Below are 8640 nucleotides of genomic sequence, written 5' to 3' on the forward strand. Positions count from 1 at the left end.
AAGCAAGGTGACAATATATAGCCTTGACGTACTCTTTTTCCTATTGGAACCAGTCTGTTGTTCCATGTCCAGTTCTAACTGTTGCTTCCTGACCTGCATACAGATTTCTCAAGAGGCAGGTCAGGTGGTCTGGTATTCCCATCTCTTTCAGAATTTTCCACAGTTTATTGTGTCAAAGGCTTTGCCGTAGTCGATAAAGCAGAAGTAGATGTTTTTCTGTAACTCTTGCTCTTTTGATGATCCAACAGATGTTGGCAACTTGATCTCTGGTTCCTCTGCCTTTTCTAAATCCAGCTTGAACTTCCAGAAGTTCGCAGTTCATGTACTGTTGAAGCCTGGCTTGGAGAATTTTGAGCAATACTTTACTACCGTGTGAGATGAGTGCAATTGTGTGGTAGTTTGAGCATTCTTTGACATTGCCTTTTTTTGGGATTTTAATGAAAACTGACCTTTTCCAGTCCTGTGGCCACTGCTGAGTTTTCCAAATTTGCTGACATATTGAGTGCAGCATTTTCACAACATCATCTTTTAGGATTTGAAATATTCAGCTGGAATTCCATCACTTCCACCAGCCTTATTCATAGTGATGCTTCCTAAGGCCCACTTGACTTCTCATTCCAGGATGTCTGGCTCTAGGTGAGTGGTCATACCATCGTGATTATCTGGGTCGTGAAGATCTTTTTTGTATAGTTCTTCTGTGTATCCTTGCCACCTCTTCTTAATATCTTCTGCTTCTGTTGAATATAGTTCCCTGTGCTATATAGTAGGACCTTATTGTTTATCCGGAGAAGGCAATGGCACCCCACTCCAGTACTCTTGCCTGGAAAATCCCATGGACGGAGGAGCCTGGAAGGCTGCAGTCCATGGGGTCACTGAGGGTCAGACACGACTGAGCGACTTCACTTTCACTTTTCACTTTTCACTTTCATGCATTGGAGAAGGAAATGGCAACCTACTCCAGTGTTCTTGCCTGGAGAATCCCAGGGACAGGGGAGCCTGGTGGGCTGCCGTCTATGGGGTCTCACAGAGTCAGACACGACTGAAGTGACTTAGTAGTAGTAGTATTGTTTATCCATTCTATATGTAATAGTTTGCATCTGCTAGTCCTAAGCTCCCAGTCCATCCCTCCTCTATCCCTCCTCCCCCTTGGCAACCACAAGTCTGTTCCCTGTGTCTGTGAGTCTGTTTCTGTTTTGTAGGTAAGCTCATTTGTTTCGTGTGTTAGATTCCACATATAAGTGATATTGTATGTACTTTTCTTTCTCTTTCTGACTTCACTTAGTATGATAGTCTCTACTTCCATCCATGTTGCTGCAAATGGCATTATTTCATTCTCTTTTAATGACTGGGTAACCTTCCACTGTATGTATATACCACATCTTCTTTGTCCACTCATCTGTCGGTGGACATTTAGGTTGTTTCCATGTCCTGGCTAGTGTGAGCTGTGCTGCTGTGAACACGCAGGAGTGCATATATCTTTTTGAATTACAGTTTTATCTGGATATTTGACCAGGAGTGGGATTGCTGGATCATTTGGAAATTGTATTTTTAGTTTTATGAGAAACCTCCATACTTTTCCCATAGTGGGTGTACCAACATACATGTTGCAAGATTCCAACCTTGTCCTCACAGCACGTAAAGCTCAAAGGAGACAGGCCTGTGATCAGGCAGCTATAAAAGGATGACATAGGAGTGGCTCGAATAAGAGCAGTGTGCTGGTACCCACTGGAGCTGGGTGAGAGATGCTGGTGCCATGGTACTGGGATAGGAGGAAGCGTGTGGTAGGCAGAGTAATGGCCCGCAGAAGTCCGTTTCCTAATCTTCAGAACCTGTGATACCTTATAAGGCAAAAGGGACTTTCCAGGTGTGATTAAATTCAGGATTTTGAAATGGGAAGATTATCCTGGATTATCTGGATGGGATCAGGAAGGATAATCACAAGAATTCTTGAAAGATGGAGGAAGGCATTTCATCAAAATCAAAAAGAGTTGAAGATGCTGTGCTCCTGTCTTTCAGGATGGAGGAAGGGGCCAGGAGCCAAGGAATTCAGGCAGCTGGAAAACATCAAGGGAATTGATTCCCCCCTAAAACCTCTGGAAGGAACCACAGCCCTGCTGACACACTGATTTTAGCTCATTTCCCACTTCTCACCTCCAGAACTGCAAGGTAATTAATTCATGTTGTTTTAAGGCACTGACTTTGTAGTGATTTGTTACAGTGGCCATAGGAAGGGCTTTCCAGGTGCCGCTAGTGGTTAAAACCTGCCTGCCAATGCAGGAGACATAAGAGATGTGGGTTCGATCCTTGGGTTGGGACGATCCCCTGGAGGAGGGCATAGCAACCCACTCCAGTATTCTTGCATGGAGAATCCCATGAACAGAGGAGCCTGGTGGGCTACAGTCCATAGGGTCACAGAGAGTTGGACACGATTGAAGGGACTTGCACGCACAAACACAGCCATAGGAAACTAATCTAAGGTGAATAGGTTCAAGAATGATTTAGTAGGGACTTCCCTGGTGGTCCAGTAGTTTTAAGACTCTGTACTTCTAAGGCTTAGGGCAAGGGTTTGATCTTTGGGTAGGGAACTAGGTTCCCACATGCAGAGCCAAAAAAAAAAAAAAAAAGATTTAGTAAATAATTTGATTAGAGAAAGGAGGGGAGAGGAAGACCTGCTGGGGATTGCTGGGTGAGGCATTAAGGTGAATTGAAGTCCTGTCCCTTGAGCTAGAGTCCACTGGGGAGGGCTGGAGGGAGGAATCTAGGATAGTGAGGAGATACTCAGTTTGGGACACGTAATGGCGTTAAGTTGGAGTGTACGTGAGTGTCAAGGTGAAGATGTCCAGTGAGCAATTGTCTGCCAGGAGAGAGACTGGCGGGGAGATGGGGGTTGTCCATGGCAGCTGAAGTCCTGGGCCCCATGAGATAACCCACAGAGAGTGACACTGTGGGGGGAGCTGAGGACCTGATCTTGGGTGGAAAATCTCTTTTTGGTAGAGACACAGAACACACCTCCAGCAAGCGAATTCTTTTTTGTTCTGTAAACGTTCCAGTTCTCATGTCTCCTGTGCTCCCCACCCCCAGGGCTCTTATTAAACCTCCTGTCACATTCAGATGGGCAGATTTCAGTTCTGCACACCTAGATTCTCCCTTTTATCCTGGTTCATAACCTCCCAGATACATAAGGGGTTTAAGATGTCCCCGGGCTCCAGCTCCCACACTTTCTTCTTGCAGAGCGGCCCTGCTCTTCCTTCTTGGGGCCATCAGGGTCTGCACAGAGTCTGCCTGGCAGCAGCGGGCCTGCCTCCTCTCTGGTTGTCCGGCTTGGATTTTGGCCCCGTGAGAAGGAGGCCACATTCCTAACGCTGCTCCTGGCATTTGAACCTGAGCTTTAATGTGACTGTTTCAAAGTTAGGGCACGTTGCTTTTGTACATACTGTTCTCTCTGCCTGGAACACCCATCTGGAAAATACCACATCTGCCTGACTCAACTCTCAGAGCATTTCTGCAGGAGTTTGTCCAGTGGAGACAGTGTCCTTGTCTTCTCATGGGGACTGTAAATGACTGTTTACTGGCCCGTGTTCCTCTCCTTGACCATGAGCTCCTTGGGAGCATGGACTCTGGTTTACTTAGTTCAGGTTTCCCAGCACCTAACAGAGTCCAGGGTTCAATAAAAGCTTTTGCTAAACAGAACCGACCCTTCTCGATTGTGTCTGTCTGCATCTGACAGCTCAGTGAGCCTGCATGGCTGATAGGCAGCGCACTAATCAGCAACAGGTGAACAGCTGTGCTCAAACCCACATGCTTCCTTATGTAACAACCTTCCTGGTTAGCTAGCTCCAGGGGTAACACAGAAACCCCTGTGCCCTCCTCTTCTCCTTGTGCCAGGTTGCCAGCATCATACATCTGGCTTCCCTGACAGATACCTGTCTCTGGCCTCACATATCTTGCTTGACAACGTGAGCCAGGCAGGAAGCAATTGCTTCTGTCTTGGAATGTTCTGGCAGGCCCAGAACACACACACACAGAGCCAGATGGAATGTGTGCCGGGGGTAGAGAGGGGAGCCAAAGGGTGAGGGTAGAACCGAGTGTCCAGGGTGATAAAATTCCATTTTCCCTGGGGATTGATTGGTGGGGGAGGGGAGGTCGATGCTGAGAAATGCTAGGATAAATGAACCTGGTAAATGAAAAGGAACCAGGGCAGCCTGCGAGCCGTCTGAACTGTTGTAGCCTGTCTCGTGCCGTCCTCTGAGTTCTGGTTTCCAAAGGGAAGGAGCCAACTGCAGCAGGTCTTAAGGACACACCTCAGTTGCCTGGCCAATCCAGACAGCTCAGAGGGGGCCAAATGCAGCCACAGCTCTTTTTTTTTTTTTTTACTTTGCTGCACTTCCCCAGCCTAAAAAAGAAAGATACGGGGATCCAATTACAAATTTGACCTAGGTACCTCCTCCTCACCCCCGAAGTTAGAATAGTCGAACAACATGCATAATAACACCAGAAACCTTGAGCTATGTGTCACTGAAAGTTTAAATACAAAAGCCAAACAGCGATCGATAAGTAGTGAAAAGGTAAAATAAATCTCTTATAGCTCAGTGGGCCTGCATTCTGCTCAGGAGCAGTTCTCAAACGAGCTGGTATCAGCATCAACCGAACAGGTTGCTGGCCCCGCCCCTAAAGTTTCTGATGCTCTCCATCTGGGTCAGGTCCAGTGTCTGTGGTTAAAACAAGTTCCCCAGGGAGATGTTGGTGCTGCTAGTCCAGGGACCCCTGCTTTCAGAACTGCTATTTTCCTAACAGCTTAAGAAATGGGGTCGCAAAGAGTCAGACATGACTGAGCAACTGAACTGAACTGAAGAAACTTGTTTAGAGAGAAATTGAAACAAACGGACAAAAGCAGTAATTCAGTTTCCTTAGAAAGGTGTGTGTGTGTGTTCTTAGAAAAACAAGAGGGAGTAACATTGGCTTTTAAGGTCTGCTGTAGAAGATACTGGGCTTTGCTCGGGGCTCAGTATCACATCCAGGGAGATCCAGACCGCCGTGCGCTTGCTGCTACCTGGCGAGCTGGCCAAGCACGCCGTGTCCGAGGGCACTAAGGCTGTCACCAAGTATACCAGCTCCAAGTAAATATAATATGCCTAGCCGCTGTTAACGGAGAAGGCAATGGCACCCCACTCCAGTACTCTTGCCTGGAAAATCCCATGGACGGAGGAGCCTGGTGGGCTGTATAGTCCATGGGATCGCTAAGAGTCGGACATGACTGAGCTACTTCACTTTCACTTTCACTTTCAGTGGTAAAGAATCCGCCTGCCAATGCAGGAGATGTGGGTTCAATCAGAAAAAAAGTATTGGGTGAAAACCTCAAGGAAGTTGCAAATTGAATGTCTTTGGACACCTCTCTGCCCCTTGTATGGTAGGTCACGCTCTTCTAGAACTATCCAAGGTCGAGGAGAAATGGCTTTTGTAAAGCGGTACCCTAGGATTCACCTGTCCCCCTTTGGGCTCCCGTGGTGTCCCTCCCACACAGCGTTGATGTATCCAGCATCCTGGTGCAGAACCAAGTGAGGATGAATCTCAGGGGATGGTACATTGAAGACTGCAGGATTTGGAGGTCAGAAGGCTCAACTTGTATTAACCGAAAATATTACTGTTATTTCCAAAGCTTTCTAATCTCCGCTTCTCTCTGCTCACCTAGCCCTGACTTGTGAATCTAGTGTCTTCTAAGTGCATATGCACATGCTCAGTGGCTAAGTTATATCCAGCTCTTTGCGACCCCATAGACTGTAGCCTGTCAGGCTCCTCTGTCCATGAGATTCTCCAGGAAAGAATACTGGAGTGGATTGCCATTTCCTTCTCCAAGGGGTCTTCCTGACCCAGGGATGGAACCCATGTCTCCTGCATCTCTTGCTTTGGCAGGTGGATTCTTTACTACTGAGCTACTAGGGAACCCCAGTATCTTCTAAAGCTGACCTTTAAAAGCCAGTGTTTCTCCTCCTGTTTTTCCAAGAATGCACACATACTTCTCTGTGGAAACTGAGTTATTGCTTTTGTCCTTCATTTCCTGGATGAATCAAGACAATTTTCTTCTTGGGCTCCATGTCTTCCCTTTGATCATTCTGCCAGAGGCTGGAACAGCCTTAGTTCCTTCCAGAGACTTCTGTGTTGGATTCTGCTCTCTTCCCTACCCCAAGATTACAGCATCAGGCTCAGCTCCTCCAGAGAATTCTCGTCCCTCCCCCAGTGAGCAGCCTTACAATGGTCATGGCCTACTTTAGACCACTCTTCAGTGTAAGGAAGTCTCTCTCTCTTCCCCCTCTGAGAAGGATCTCTCACTTTCTAAGCAATAACTTCCTTAAATGCAACCCCTCTCTACCCCCACCCTTTAGGCCAGATTAGAAATTTGGTGAAGAGGGGAGGGTTAGAGGGGTGGAGATCTTTTGCTAGTGAAATATCCCTCACAGGAAAAATCAGATCCTTGTTTCATCCCTTCGTACTTAAAAAAATGTGATTTAGTATTTTTTTTAAATATTTAGGATGAGATTTCTTAATCGGTTTTGTATTTATGGTCTCCAAAGGTCTTACTTGGACTCTGACCACTCCTGCTGAACCGGCAAATCTTGTGACTACAGGCTGTGTTTCAGTGAGAGGAACTTGACACATTGCTTTGCAGGCTGTTTTAATCTTGTGCTGTGTGTGTCGCTCAGCTGTGTCTGACTATTTGTGATCCCATGGACTATAGCCTGTTAGGCTCCTCTGTCCATGGGATTTTCCAGGCAAGAATACTGGAGCATGTTGCTATTTCCTCCTCCAGGGCATCTTCCCAATCTAGGGATCGAACCCACGTCTCCTGCAAGGCAGGCAGAATCTTGAGCACTAGCCAACTGGGACGCCCTGTTTTAGTCTTATGCTGGTCAGATATTTGTTGAAGGAGAGAATGAATTATGCTCCTCTGATTCCCTGGGCCTTTGGTTAGTTGTATAGTGGGATTTGTAATAACAATATCATACCTCACATAGATTTTGCCTCAGAAAATACTGAAATTAAAAAAATGTTTTTTGACATTGGAAAAGGCAAAATCTGCAGAATGTATTTTGACCTCCACAGAGAAAACCTCAGTGCCGATACCCTCTTATTGATGTAAAGAGAGAGAGTGGTCCTCCTTGGAGGAATATGACGTCCGTCAAAGGTCAGGGCCTGTGCCGCAGGCTGACAAGGCAGGAGCTCTCCGCCCTTCTTTTCTAACCCAGAGCTTTGCGGGGGTTGTGTGTTGATGGAGCTCTAATGCTGCTTACCTCAGATCACACGTGTCAGTCATTAGGACTCACTCAGGAGGTGACTGTGCAAGCCGGGCTGGCAGAATCCACAGTTTGGTTCAGGTCTGATTCAAGGATAAAGGTCTTCATGCCACCTGAGCAAATACCAAGAACTGGTCACTGCTGCAGTACCATGCGCAGCTTGCATCTGGGGGTTAGGAAATCCAGACTCGGGACCAGAGATGCCATTCTGGCTGCACAAGGAGGCAGTCACTGATCACTACATTGTACACCTGTAACTTACATAATATGGTACATGAACCAGATTTTAATAAAAAGAAATTAAAGAGAAGGAGGTCACTGACAGACGCTGCAGCCAGTGTGGCAATCCAGCTGGCGGCCGAGACACTCACAAGAGACACTCACAGTGCAGTGGGGCTCCCCTTGCCTGCCCTTCAGCTCCAGAGGCGACCCTTCTCAGGGTCACCGAGCAGTTTTGCTGAGAACTGCTGCAGGAACAGAGTGGTGCGTGGCGGAGACTCCCACCCTGGGCTGCTCAGAGTGCTCAGCCTGGGCCAGGCCCCCAGGGTTTGAGGCTCCTTTGTTCACGTCACATGGTTGGCAACAGCAGAGCAAAGGTCACTGAGGCTGGGTGCCCACCCTTCCCACTTCCTGCCTACTCAGGGGGTCAAGGACCGCTGTTTCCAGTAAAGGGCTTGGCAGAGAGGAACAGGCTGAATTCTGGAAATTAAAATCCTTTTAAAAGGTCCACCTCATTTCAAACTCAAGGTGGGGGATTTCTATGTCCCCCACCAGGAATACAAAGGCCCGAGGAAAGGCTGGGCAATTTTTTTTTTTTTTTTTTTTTAGTTAAAAGTGGACCAACCTTATTTTATTTATTTTTTAATTGAAACATAATTGCTTTACAGAATTTTGTTGGTTTCTGCCAAATATCAACATGAATCAGCCATATGTCCCCTCCTTCTTGAACTGGGCAATCCTTTTCTTTAAAGGCGTTTAAGGCAAAAACAGTTCTCTGTACTTTTTCCAGGGAGTCGCTCCTCAGCCCTGGACTTGTCTTTTGCCCTGATTCTGTGAGGTGTATATGTTCATGCTCCCCCTGCCCCCACACTCAGGGCACACCCCGGAAGTCTAGGGGGAAGGGGTCCCTCTGAGACGCCACTAATAAACCACCCAGATGATTGTGCCACTGGCCATTATGATGGTCATTCTCTGCTGGGGGCAGACTGAGGCTTTCAGGTGGGAGGCAGCTGCTGAGACCCCACAGCACAGGTGCAGCAGAATGGGGGCCCGGCCCGCCTCTGTGGGAGGAGGATCCGCCCAGTCAGGGCTTCATTCCCAAGCGCACAGGAAGGCTGTGGGAGCCTACACA

At 47.5% G+C, this 8640-nt stretch overlaps 1 long non-coding RNA gene across 2 annotated transcripts; it reads right to left on the reverse strand.

Moving 5' to 3' along the window:
* Positions 1-1922: 1922 nt before the first annotated feature.
* LOC104999952 lies at positions 1923-7825 on the reverse strand. Of its 2 annotated transcripts, none has more exons than XR_826677.1 (3): positions 7674-7825; positions 7287-7402; positions 1923-2054 (listed from the first exon to the last, which is right to left on the reverse strand). It is a non-coding gene; the product is annotated as an uncharacterized LOC104999952 (long non-coding RNA). The 2 variants fall into 2 exon arrangements; XR_826678.1 differs by lacking the exon at positions 1923-2054 and adding an exon at positions 2371-4393.
* Positions 7826-8640: the final 815 nt, after the last annotated feature.

The sequence above is a fragment of the Bison bison genome, unplaced genomic scaffold, assembly GCF_000754665.1.
Source record: "Bison bison bison isolate TAMUID 2011002044 unplaced genomic scaffold, Bison_UMD1.0 scf7180017864366, whole genome shotgun sequence".
Taxonomy (NCBI): Eukaryota; Metazoa; Chordata; class Mammalia; order Artiodactyla; family Bovidae; genus Bison; species Bison bison.